General features: G+C 46.5%; 1 pseudogene; it reads right to left on the bottom strand.

The window, feature by feature from the left end:
- Positions 1-4,550: 4,550 nt before the first annotated feature.
- Positions 4,551-5,553, bottom strand: LOC123101270 (NAC domain-containing protein 75-like; annotated as a pseudogene).
- Positions 5,554-12,748: the final 7,195 nt, after the last annotated feature.

Below are 12,748 nucleotides of genomic sequence, written 5' to 3'. Positions count from 1 at the left end.
TGGAGTTCCATGTCACCATGCAGTTTCATGCTATAGACATGAAAGAATTGACCCCGAGACTTTGGTGCACTCCTGCTACAGTATTGAAACATTCAAGCTAGCATACGAACCCATTATCAAGCCTTGCAGAGATAGGAGAGAGTGGGAGAATATGAATGGGTGTGAAATCAAGCCACCTCACTACAAAAAAACACACCCGTGACATTATGGGCTAAACGAAAAAAAATTATGTCATGCTTATGACACTCCTGTGACGATAATTATGACAAAACCACTTATCATCATAGATGTGGTGGGCTCCTACTTCCATGACAGAAATCATGATAGAAAATGGGTTTTTCGTCCTGGGCGGGCTGGGGACGCACCTACATGACATTCTTTGGGCCGTCCATGACGAAAAAAATCATGGTAGAAGCGAGGGCAGGAAAATTTCGGGGAGTTCCCGATTACGGTGGGTGGTCGGGGCCGAGCGATGCATGGAGGTTTGCGCATTTCTCTCATACACATACACGTGTGTGTGCGAGGCATTGGGCTCTAACTAAACTTCAGCAAGGCGCTCGCTTACTGAACCCGAGCGATTGCACTAGCTACGTTACTGATCCCGAGCGATCGGTCCCTTGGGTGTTAACTGAACCCGAGCGATTCCTTCACTACTGTTGCTAACTGAAGCCGATCGAACCTTCCTCTTCATGAGCAGTGACCATTGTTGGGGGTTGGATGAACAGTTCCCGGTGGGGGTTGGATGAACAGGACCCCGTGGTAGTAGAGGCCGTTGCCACCGGATGAATAGGATCCCGATCGAGAGGAGGCCGCCACACCTGAGCCAGCTGGGGTGGATCAATAGGACCCCGTGGAGGACTGGTTCGACAGTAGATGGTGGAGGCTGGATGAACATGCCCATGTGGAGGGCTGGTTGAATAGTAGCCGGTGGGGCTGGAAGAACAGTAGCTGGTGGAGGTAGGAGGAAGGCCGCAGTGGATGAACAGTAGCAGGTGGATGCTGGAGGAAGTCGATGGTGGATGAATAGTAGCCCATGGAGGCTGGAGGAAGTCGACGGTGGATGAACATTAGCCTGTGGAAGCTGGAGCGAGGCAGTAGATGGTGGATGAACAGTAGCCTGTGAGTCCCGTTTTATGGTACGCCACACCCCTCCCGATGAACATGACCCCGTTTAGACCGTAGGAGCTCCAACACAAGTCTGTTTCCTCCGTTTTGTGGTACGCCACACCCCTCGCGATCAACAAGACACCGTTTCAATCATAGGCACTTGAACAGAAGTCCGTTTCCTCCGTTTTGTGTGATGCCACACCCCTCCCGGTGAGCAGGATCCCATTTCGGTTGTTCCTTCTAAGCCGGTTGGTTGTCGATCGATGAACAGGACGCGTTCCGACCAACTCGGTCGCCTCCCAATGAACACAACACTATTTATCCATTCCAACCCAGCCAGTTGGCTGCCAATAAACAAGACACAGTTGTTGTACGCATTTGAGAACCCACCCGTATGTACGTACATATCCGTATTTACTTTCTTGCAGCATGGTTGTACGTATGTGTACACGATATATATAGACAGGATTGCGTGACATGCTATGTTAATGCCTCTACTACGACACGTGTCGCTCCTTACTCGCCCACGGTTCATCACTGCAGAGAGACCGATCGACCAGTATGTATGTACACATTCGTGACCAGAAAGACAAGCCTACGTACGGTTCAACTGGGTGGGTCCCAGCTATTAGGGAGGATAAGGAGGCACTTCCTTGCATGCGAAGATATAGTTGGTGGTTCCAAGCTTTCAGGGGGGAAGAATCATTTTTTGCCAGTAATATGGACACACTTCCTTGCGTGCGAAGATGTAGCTGGTGGGTGCCAATTGTCAGGGGGGAAACAATTTTTTTTGCAAAATACGGTGGCCCTTCCGGTGAGTCCTGTAGTCAGCTGGAGGAATGATTATTTTGTGCGTAATAAGGAGGCACTTCATTGCTGCGGCCGTGGACTCAACTGTCAGCCTCTCCACGTACAAGTAATCTTCCAATGGAAGTTGTTCCTTGACCACATTGACCATGCCGTGTCGAGAGCACCAAGGCGGTGGACGACGGTGAGGCCTAGGAAGGGAATGACCCGGAGCCGGGGAAGACTCGGCAATTGTTTCCCATGCGCAAGGGAGTACGAGGGTTTACTGGTTTGGCTACAGTGTGAGGCTGCTGTCGCCAAAGAATAATAGGAGGTCTGGGTGAGTACAGGGATGGCTAGGCCAACGATGGGAGTAGATTGGGGCAGTGAGGCCTGCACGGCAGCACAGCCGGCCACGAGACGCAGGAGCAGGCGACACGGCCGGCAATGGTTTGGGCGGCTAGAGCAAGAAGATCAGAGGTTGAAGTAGCACGACGGCCATTGGATGGACATCGTATAGTCACTGCAGCTAGAATCATTTATATTGACTAAGTTGACAAATCTTGTGTCCCCGTCAACTTAATAGGCCCACAAGTCATCCTCCAAATATGGTGGGTCCCAGCTAGCAGAGGGAGTATTCCTTTTTTTGTGCGTAATAAGGAGGCAGTTGCTTGCCTGCGAAGATATAGCTGGTGGGTGTGAGCTGTCAGCGGGAGGAACGATTTTTTCGCAAAATATAGAGGCCCTTTCGGTGGGTCCCCGCTGTCAGGTGCAGGAACCATTATTTTGCGCGTAATAAGGATGCACTTCCTTGCGTGCGGCCGTAGACCCAGCTATCAGCCTCTCCACATACAGTCCTCTTTTGATGGATGTTGTTTGTTGACCATGTTGACCCCGCCGCACCAAGAGCACCAGGGCGTTGGACGACGGCGAGCCTAGGAAGGGAACGACCCGGAGCCGGAGAAGACTCGGTAGTTGTTTCCCACACGGAGGGGAGTATGAGGGTTTATTGGTTCGTCTGCCGTCGCTGGAGAATAACAGGAACTATGGACGCGTAGAGGGATGGCCAGGCCAGCCATGGGAGGCATGAGCAGGCAGTACGACCGACGCTGGTTCGGGCGGCTGGACCAAGAAGACCAGAGGTTGAAGAAGCAGCATGGCCATTGGATTAACATCGTACGGTCACTACAACTAGAATCGTTTATATTGACGATGTTGACAAAGCCCTGCATCCGCGTCAAGTTAGTAGGCCCACAAGTCAGCCTCCAAATCTATGGCAGACAACATATAGCCCATTTGCTATTTTTTTAATAATTTGCAGCCCATTTACTAATTCTTAATCAATTTATTACAACCAATTTTTTGGTCAGGACCACAGTCTCAAAGGTCAACCTAATTCTGCATATTTTAGTGGAGTCTGAACCGTTTTACTCCATAAATGATAATTTTTTTAAGAACTTATTGATTTGCTAAATAAAATATGGTTTATTTTTGTAAGCTAATAAGAGGTGGGACAATTGAGTTGGTTTTAGGGAAAACCAGTGGTAAAAAAATGAGCACTGGGAGGGAAAACAACAACCAAAAATAAGGATGTACAGATGAAAAGGGAAATTTAAGTATTTTTAATATAATAATATATGTATATGAACTAGTAAAACTATAGAGATCGGAAAACGAAAGTAGGACATGGCATTTTTAGAGGAAAATAGAATTGGGTTGTGCGTTTTCTTCAGTAAAAAAAACTGTCTGCAGATATTCTAAGAGAAAATATAACTAAGTTTGGCGGCTCAGAGGCCAGTTGATACCTGTTGGATCTTTGTGCCCCATTGTCGTCATGGGCTGGGCCTGTTAAAAACAATACCAAGCCTGGGCAGTCTACAGTCCAGTTGATAGTTGCTCGACCTGAAAAAACAATATACCTACTGGATCCTAGTTATCAGCCTGTACTTGTAGAACTCTCTCGTCTATTGAGTACGCAGAAATATTCATGGGTTTCACCATCTCAGACGTCAGCATTATTTTTCCATCGTGATAAAAAGTGCATGCACTTGCTTATGTACGGCCATGGACTTGCTGGTTCCGTATGGTTAGGCTCTGTATGGACAACTGTCTTGTGGTTCCACGGCCGAATTTCATGCAAATTGGATGATTTTCAGTGAAACTAGACTAAATTCATTGCATTATACACATTTATTTTTATTATGGAATATTTTATATATTTCAACTAATAATAACCGACTAGGCCTTTTTGAGTCCATGGAGGCACTTAACTATTCTGGATGGTCCAAATCCATCGCTCCTCTCTCTGTCATAGCCCAGTCCCGACGTGCTGCGTCCAATTATCAACGTGTGAAACTAGATGGATCCCGTGCATACTCAAAGACGTAAAAAAAATGGAGAATTGGGAAGTCGAACGACGGGTGCTTATGCTACCCATTAAAAAAATTAGGTGCTTGAAAATTCATTTTGAAACAATGATTCAGCTTTATATCCATGTCAACCCTTGACATGATGGTAGGAAGCAAATGCAAAGTTCATACCGAAAGATCCTTAACAACAATACCAACTTGAAGATGACCAGGTAGAACAAGTACCAATACCAAACTAACTTAAAATCTTTTTAGTCCTGGCCCTAGTGTTCATCTGGTAGAAATCTTGCAGATGACCAGCTCCCGCTCCTTCTCTTGCTCCAGGTCCCCGAGGTGGTACTAGTGCATCACCCAGTTGGTCCTCTGCTGGTCGAAGTTCTTGTTGGTGTGCAGAACCAAAACGTTTTTGCTGCCCGTCTGCCGGCTATTGACCATCATCGGCAAGGTATTGCCAGTCTTGTGCCACATCACGTGCATGCCACACTCTGAATGTATCTCGCGACACGTCTGTGTGCCCCTTTTGAATGCCCTAGAGTTGCACTAGAAGAAATGCTTGCTTAGGCCACTCAGTGTGATACCTGCAGTATTGGCGAATACAAGTTTTAGGGTGTGTAGTTGGCATTTTCATAACATCTTTGGCATGTTGCAGTGACTTGCTTCAATTTTTATTAAGTGTCAAATTATAATTGCTTCATTAGGTCTGCGTCTAAAAAGAAAAAATAGAGGTATAAACAAAGGAATATAATTGTGCAAGCCGGTCATTGTCTCGCCTGGAAGTTTCTCAAGATGGGTGTAGCATATGCCGTGCTCGTTGCCGATGGTTGGTAAGAACAAATTGATGAGAGGGTGAGATCTCGCACTGTCAGCACTCTCTTTGGCCTCAAGGTGCTCAATCAGCTCCTGATCCATGGGATCAAACTTGATGCCAGCCGACAGCATCGGCCAATCCTTCTTGGACTTACATCGGTTAATTCTAGTTAAATGGTACTCAATGGATGATCAATTAAATGTTTACGTAAATGATGAAAGATTTCTACAGATAAGTGCTCCTCCAAATCTGAAGTCCACAATACCCAAACAAATTGGGGTCTCGGCTTCATTACTACATGCATACTCTAAAGACTTGAAAACCCCCATAAAGATTGAGACAAATACTCATAGGAGCGACCTCGCTAGTTCCTTCCTTCATCCGGCTAGCTTGAAGAACATCCTTGTTGACATCAACTTTTTCAGCATCTTCCTTTTGACTACTTGCAATGAAGTATAGCAGCTCCAGTAGCTCATCGCTCATCGTACCAACTGGATCAGAACAAGGCGACAGCTGGGAGGCGTGGAGACCGGGAGAGAATGGGAGAGTGATTTTGCAGAGGTTGGGAGAGTGTTGTTGTACTAGAAGAGGGGTGAGGCTCACTTTGGTGAACCTAACACGTCGGCGGGACTCTTGTGTCACCACACGCATAGCGTGTTGTCACATCAATTCAATGTGACGACATGATGAATTGACCGATCTATACTAGTACTACTTACTACTTACTGGTTGTAGTTAGTGTCAAATTTTAACCATAGGTTTAACTAAAAAAATATTAATGCATGTCACCAAAAATTATACCATTGGAAACTATGTTCAAATACAAATTCAATGATATAATTTTTTGTAACATTCATTAACATTTAGTTAGTTAAATTTATGGTCAAAATTTGACACAAATTATGGAGGGGACCAATAAACTGAAGGAAATATGCCCTAGAGGCAATAATAAAGTTATTATTTATTTCCTTATATCACGATAAATTTTTATTATTCATGCTAGAATTGTATTAACCGGAAACATGATACATGTGTGAATACATAGACAAACAGAGGATCACTAGTATGCCTCTACTTGACTAGCTCGTTGATCAAAGATGGTTATGTTTCCTAGCCATAGACAAAGAGTTTTCATTTGATTAACGGTATCACATCATTAGGAGAATGACGTGATTGACTTGACCCATTCCGTTAGCTTAGCACTTAATCGTTTAGTATGTTGCTATTACTTTCTTCATGACTTATACATGTTCCTATGACTATGAGATTATGCAACTCCCTTTTACCGGTGGAACACTTTGTGTGCTACCAAAAGTCACAACGTAACTGGGTGATTATAAAGGTTCTCTAATGGTGTCTCCGAAGGTACTTGTTGGGTTGGCGTATTTCGAGATTAGGATTTGTCACTCCGATTGTCGGAGAGGTATCTCTGGGCCCACTCGGTAATACACATCACTTAAGCCTTGCAAGTATTGTAACTAATGAGTTAGTTGCGGGATGATGTATTATGGAACGAGTAAAGAGACTTGCCGGTAACGAGATTGAACTAGCTATTGAGATACCGACGATCGAATCTCGGGCAAGTAACATACCGATGACAAAGGGAACAACGTATGTTGTTATGCGGTTTGACCGATAAAGATCTGCGTAGAATATGTGGGAGCCAATATGAGCATCCAGGTTCCGCTATTGGTTATTGACCACAGACGTGTCTCGGTCATGTCTACATAGTTCTCGAACCCGTAGGGTCCGCACGCTTAAAGTTCGATGACAGTTATATTATGAGTTTACGTGTTTTGATGTACCAAAGGTAGTTCAGAGTCTGGGATGTGATCACGGACATAACGAGGAGTCTCGAAATGGTTGAGACATAAAGATCGATATATTGGACGACTATGTTCGGACACCGGAATGGTTTCGGGGAGTTTCGGGCATATACTGGAGTACCGGGGAGTTACCGGAACCCCCCAGGGAGACTAATGGGCCTATTGGGCCCTAGTGGAGAAGAGGAGGGGCGGCCAAGGGCAGCCGCACGCCCCCTTCCCCCCAGTCCGAATTGGACAAGGAGGGGGGTGCCCCCCCTTTCCTTTCCCCCTCTCTCTCTCCTTCCCTCTCCTCTCCTACTCCCACATGGAAGGGGGGAGTCCTACTCCCGGTGGGAGTAGGACTCCTCATGGGGCGCGCCTAGGGTGGTCGGCCCCCTCCCCCTCCTCCACTCCTTTATATACGGGGAGGGAGGCACCCCTTGGAGACACAACAATTGATCTCTTGGATCTCTTAGCCGTGTGCGGTGCCCCCTCCACCATAATCCACCTCGATAATATTGTAGCGGTGCTTAGGAGAAGCCCTGCGTCACTAGAACATCATCATCGTCACCACGCTGTCGTGCTGATGGAACTCTCCCTCAAAGCTCGGCTGGATCGGAGTTCGAGGGACATCATCGAGTTGAACGTGTGCAGAACTCGGAGGTGTCGTGCGTTCGATACATGATCGGTCGAATCGTGAAGACGTGCGACTACATCAGCCGCGTTGTGCTAAAGCTTCCTCTTTCGGTCTATGATGGTACATGGACACACTCTCCCCTCTCATGGCTATGCATCACCATGATCTTGCGTGTGCGTAGGAATTTTTTGAAATTACTACGTTCCCCAACATAAACCAGGAGGGAGGTAATAGTACGAGTAGTGCAATATACGGTATGGAGGACTACTAGTACTACAAATTTAGAGATGGAGTACGAAGTTACAAGGCTGTGCAACAGACTTTGTAGGTTACATGAGTAATACAAAATATAATTCCCATTGGACAACACTTTCACCAACAAGTATGCACTTCAAGCCTAATGTAACACCCCGGATGTAACTTTCCCAATTTGTACTCCAACTCTTGCCGTTTCCGGCATTAAGTTATATTTATTTCCTCGGGTTCGGGTTTTGTCTCCGTGTGTTGTTGTCGTTGTGATGCATCTTATATCATGTCATCATGTGCATTGCATTTGCATACGTGTTCGTCTCTTCCATTCGAGCATTTTCCCCGTTGTCCGTTTTGCATTCCGGCGCTTCGTTCTCCTCCGGTGGCCATTTCTAGCTTTCTTGTGTGGGGATTAAACATTTCCGGATTGGACCGAGACTTGCCAAGCGGCCTTGGTTTACTACCGGTAGACCGCCTGTCATGTTTCGTATCATTTGGACTTCGTTTGATACTCCAACGGTTAACCGAGGGACCGAAAAGGCCTCATGTGTGTTGCAGCCCAACACCCCTCCAATTTGGCCCAAAACCCACCAAACTCTGCTCCATCATCTAGAGCGTTCGATCACGATCGCGTGGCCGAAAACCGCACCTCTTTTGGACTCTCCTAGCTCCCTCTATGCCTATTTAAACACCCCCCGATTTTCGGATCTCCTCCTACCTCCGAAACCCTAATTTTCCACCGCGCGCCGCCGGACATTGTCTGCCCGGGGCGGACACACCGCCGCTAGCCAACCACCTCCTGCCACGTGGCACCCGCCACCTCGCCGCCGCCGCGGCCCGAGCCGCCGCGCCGCCACCTCCCTCTCCTCCGAGCCGCAGCCGCCGGCGCGCCGCCGCCGCCGCCCCGCGCACCGCCGCCGTCACCGTGTCGCGCCGCCGCGCTCCGGCCGCCGCCCCGTCCATCTCCAACTCCGGCCACCTCGACCTCTCCGGCGGTCCCGAGCACTGTTCCGGTGAAGATCCGGCCGTCCTCGTAATCCATGCAAACCCTAGATCTCGGAGGCGTTTTTTTCTCCAAGTCCCAGAAATTCCGATCCAAGTGCTCATGTTCGTAGCTCCGTAACTTTGCATCCGTAGCTCCGATTCATGCATATAGCATATCAAAATGTTCATCTCAAAGAGTACATCATTTCATTCCATTGCATCATTTTCATTTGAGCTCATCTCGATGCCCAAAATACTGTTAGAAGAGGGCTACTTGAGTTAATTGCCAGATCTGTTACTCCATTTAGCACTTTTGTCATTTTTTGCCATGATTAATATGTGCATGCTATGCCCATGTGTTCTACATTTGTTTTGTTAAGGGTTTTCTCATCTCTCCAGAGGTGCAACCCATGTATTTTTAGGATATGTGTGGTGACTAGTGCAAGCTTGCAAAGTGGTGCACTTGCTAATTCTGTTTTCAGGGACTTAGTAATTCCACTAAGTCCTGGAGCTGTTTAGCTCATGATGCCATATGTTCATGTTGTTTCCTAGTGATCCGTGCCTCTTTTGAGGATGATCAGTAAGGATGTTTTGTTAATGTTGTAGTGCTCTATTCATCCATGTCTTTGTTTGCAATTATGGAGCACCCTAGCTTGAGTCAATCGAGCTCTACTTTTGCTACTTTGTGAATCTCGGCAGATTGTCAACTTGTTTGCAATTGCCAATGTTGTTGTAGTTGATCCGTGCATGCTATGCTATTGTTCTTGCCATGTCTAGATTGCATTTTGTGCCTTCTTGACGGGTGCATGCTTTTCTTGCCATGACTTGCACCGTAGTGAGTGCATCGAGATCGTGAACATGCCTACTTGAGTTATATTTCAGCATGTGCCAGTTTTCACTAAGTCTGAAAACTGATTATGTTTTTGCTATGTTCACATGCTTGCAATTGTATTTTCTGACCCCTTTTGGCTCAAGGTCACTAAGGGACTTTTGTTAAGCTCTTTGAGTAGATCCATGCCATGCTTTACTTTGCCATGTTCAGGTCCTATATCTTGTATTTTTGTGGCTCCGAAGAGGGCTATCTGATCTGAAATTCCAGACAAGTGTTAATTTCACAAAGTCTGAGATCTGTTTGTCATATGCATTTTTGCCATGCTTGTTTGAACCTGTTAATGGATAAATTGGCCGTAGCTCAGTGCTAGACTTTTGTTAAGCATCTTGTATGCATCCCTGCCATGTATTTTGTTGTCGTATTTGGGTGCTGTAGCATGTTCATATCATTGCATTTAGATGCCTACTTGCTGTAAATCGCAGACCGGTGTCATTTTTGGATCGCTTGCCATTTCCAAACCGTAACTCCGATTCTGGCGTTCTTTATATCGTTTTCAAGCGATTTCATCTCATATTTCCAGTGGCACACTTGGTTTTCCAAGTTGAGGCCAGGTTCATGCATTTCCTGTCATATCTTGCATTTTGCATCCCGCATCGCATCCCGCATAGCATATCATCATTGCATCATATTGCTTGGTCTTGCATGTGGTTGATTGTATCCTTGTTGCTTGTTTGTCTTGTTTGAGTGGAGCCGGGAGACGAGTTCGCTAATGAGGATCCCGTTGAGTTTGCTTTCGAGGATCCATTCAACTCTGACAACTGTGCAGGCAAGATGATCATACCCTCGAAATCACTACTATCTTTGCTATGCTAGTTTGCTCGCTCTTTTGCTATGCCAATGCTACGATGCCTACCACTTGCTTGCAAGCCTCCCAAATTGCCATGTCAAACCTCTAACCCACCATTGTCCTAGCAAACCGTTGATTGGCTATGTTACCGCTTTGCTCAGCCCCTCTTATAGCGTTGTTAGTTGCAGGTGAAGATTGGAGGCCGTTCCTTGTTGGAACATCATTTATTTACTTGTTGGGATATCATTATATTGCCATGTTATCTTAATGCATCTATATACTTGGAAAAGGGTGGAAGGCTCGGCCTCTCGCCTAGTGTTTTGTTCCACTCTTGCCGCCCTAGTTTCCGTCATATCGGTGTTATGTTCCCGGATTTTGCGTTCCTTACGCGGTTGGGTTATAATGGGAACCCCTTGATATTTCGCCTTGATTAAAGCTTTTCCAGCAATGCCCAACCTTGGTATTACCATTTTCCACCTAGCCTCTTTTTCCCTCGGGTTTCCAGAGCCCGCGGGTCATCGTATTTAAACCCCCCGGGCCAGTGCTCCTCTGAGTGTTAGTCCAAACTAGAGTCCTGTGCAGTGCCCCCTCGGGGAAACTCGAGGTTTGGTTATAGTTGTATGGAGCGCTCATCTGAGTGTGCCCTGTGGAAGTGATATGTGCCGCTCCTATCGGGATTTGTCGGCACATTCAGGCGGTGTTGCTGGTCTTGTTTTAACCTGTCGAAGTGTCTTGAGTTACCGAGATACCGAGTCTTGTCGGAACGTCTTGGGAGGAGGTCTATTCCTTTGTTGACCATGAGAGCTTGTCATGGGCTAAGTTGGGACTCCCCTGCAGGGATTTGAACTTTCGAAAGCCGTGCCCGCGGTTATGGGCAGATGGGAATTTGTTAATGTCCGGTTGTAGATAACTTGAACCTTAATTAATTAAAATGAATCAACTAAGTGTGTTACCGTGATGGCCCCTTCTCGGCGGAGTCCAGGAAGTGGACACGGTGTTGGAGTAATGTTTATGCAGGTTGCTCTCTAGTTTCTCGCTCGTGCTTTGCCTCCTCTTCTCGCTCTCTTCTACGTATAAGTTAGCCACCATATTTTGCTAGTCGCTTGCTGCAGCTCCACTCATATTTACCTTGCCTTACCTATAAGCTTAAATAGTCTTGATCGCGAGGGTGCGAGATTGATGAGTCCCTGTGGCTCACAGATTACTATTACACCAGATGCAGGGCCTGATGATTCCGCTCCAGGAGACGCGTATGAGCTCAAGTGGGAGTTCGACGAGGACTCTCAATGTTACTATGTTTCCTTCCCCGATGATCAGTAGTGGTGCCCAGTTGGGGGTGATTGGGACCATGTCGCATGTTGGGTTCTCTTTTATTTTGGCGCCGTAGTCGGGCCATGAGTGTTTGGATGATGTAATGTTATTTATGTTTTTGATTGACGTGGCGAGTGTAAGCCAACTATGTTATCTCCCCTTTATTATTTATATTACATGGGATGTTGTGAAGATTGCCTAACTTGCGACATATGCCTTCAATGCGATTATGTCTCTAAGTCGTGCCTCGACACGTGGGAGCTATAGTCGCATCGAGGGCGTTACACCTAACTGGTATATATGGCTTCTGCACAACATCTCCATCATCATTATCATTACATGCTATGTAGGCGAGTTAGGATGCACTTGATCCCAGAAATGTATCTATCCTTCAAACTAACTACAACACATAATATCCAACAAAAGAGGGTCATGCTACAGCAGCGGGATACATGGCTCAGTCTAGATATCACTACGAATCAAGTTGTGCATATTTGCTGTTGGCATGAACCACATCGCCGCATGTCGGGTTTGCAAAAGTCATTCATCGCTTGGAAGCTTGATTCTTTTCACACAATGAAGATCATCTGGCAACAAGCTATCTCGACAAATCTCTGGATATGGTGATTCATAAAACCCATGGTATGATGTGTAAACACAGTTCCCCCTGGCGAATGGAAGTTGCATAGCACAGTAATCATCACCGGTGATATGATCGATGATTGGTCGGATGATCGAATAATTGAGCCCGAGGAACATGGAGTGGTTGCCGAGGCTGTAGAACCGCCTCCAATTGAATACACCTGGCCCAATGAAGCTGGGATCTTTCTTGTAACACCCTCGATGCGACTATATCTCCCACATGTTGAGGCACGACTTAGAGGCATAATCGCATTGAAGGCATAAGTCGCAAGTTAGGCAATCTTCACAACATCCCATGTAATATGAATAATAAAGGGGAGATAACATAGTTGGCTTACACTCGCCACGTCAATCAAGTACATAAATAAAAT

This window comes from Triticum aestivum, chromosome 5A, assembly GCF_018294505.1.
Source record: "Triticum aestivum cultivar Chinese Spring chromosome 5A, IWGSC CS RefSeq v2.1, whole genome shotgun sequence".
NCBI lineage: Eukaryota > Viridiplantae > Streptophyta > Magnoliopsida > Poales > Poaceae > Triticum > Triticum aestivum.
This window is presented reverse-complemented; position numbering and strand designations above follow the sequence as displayed.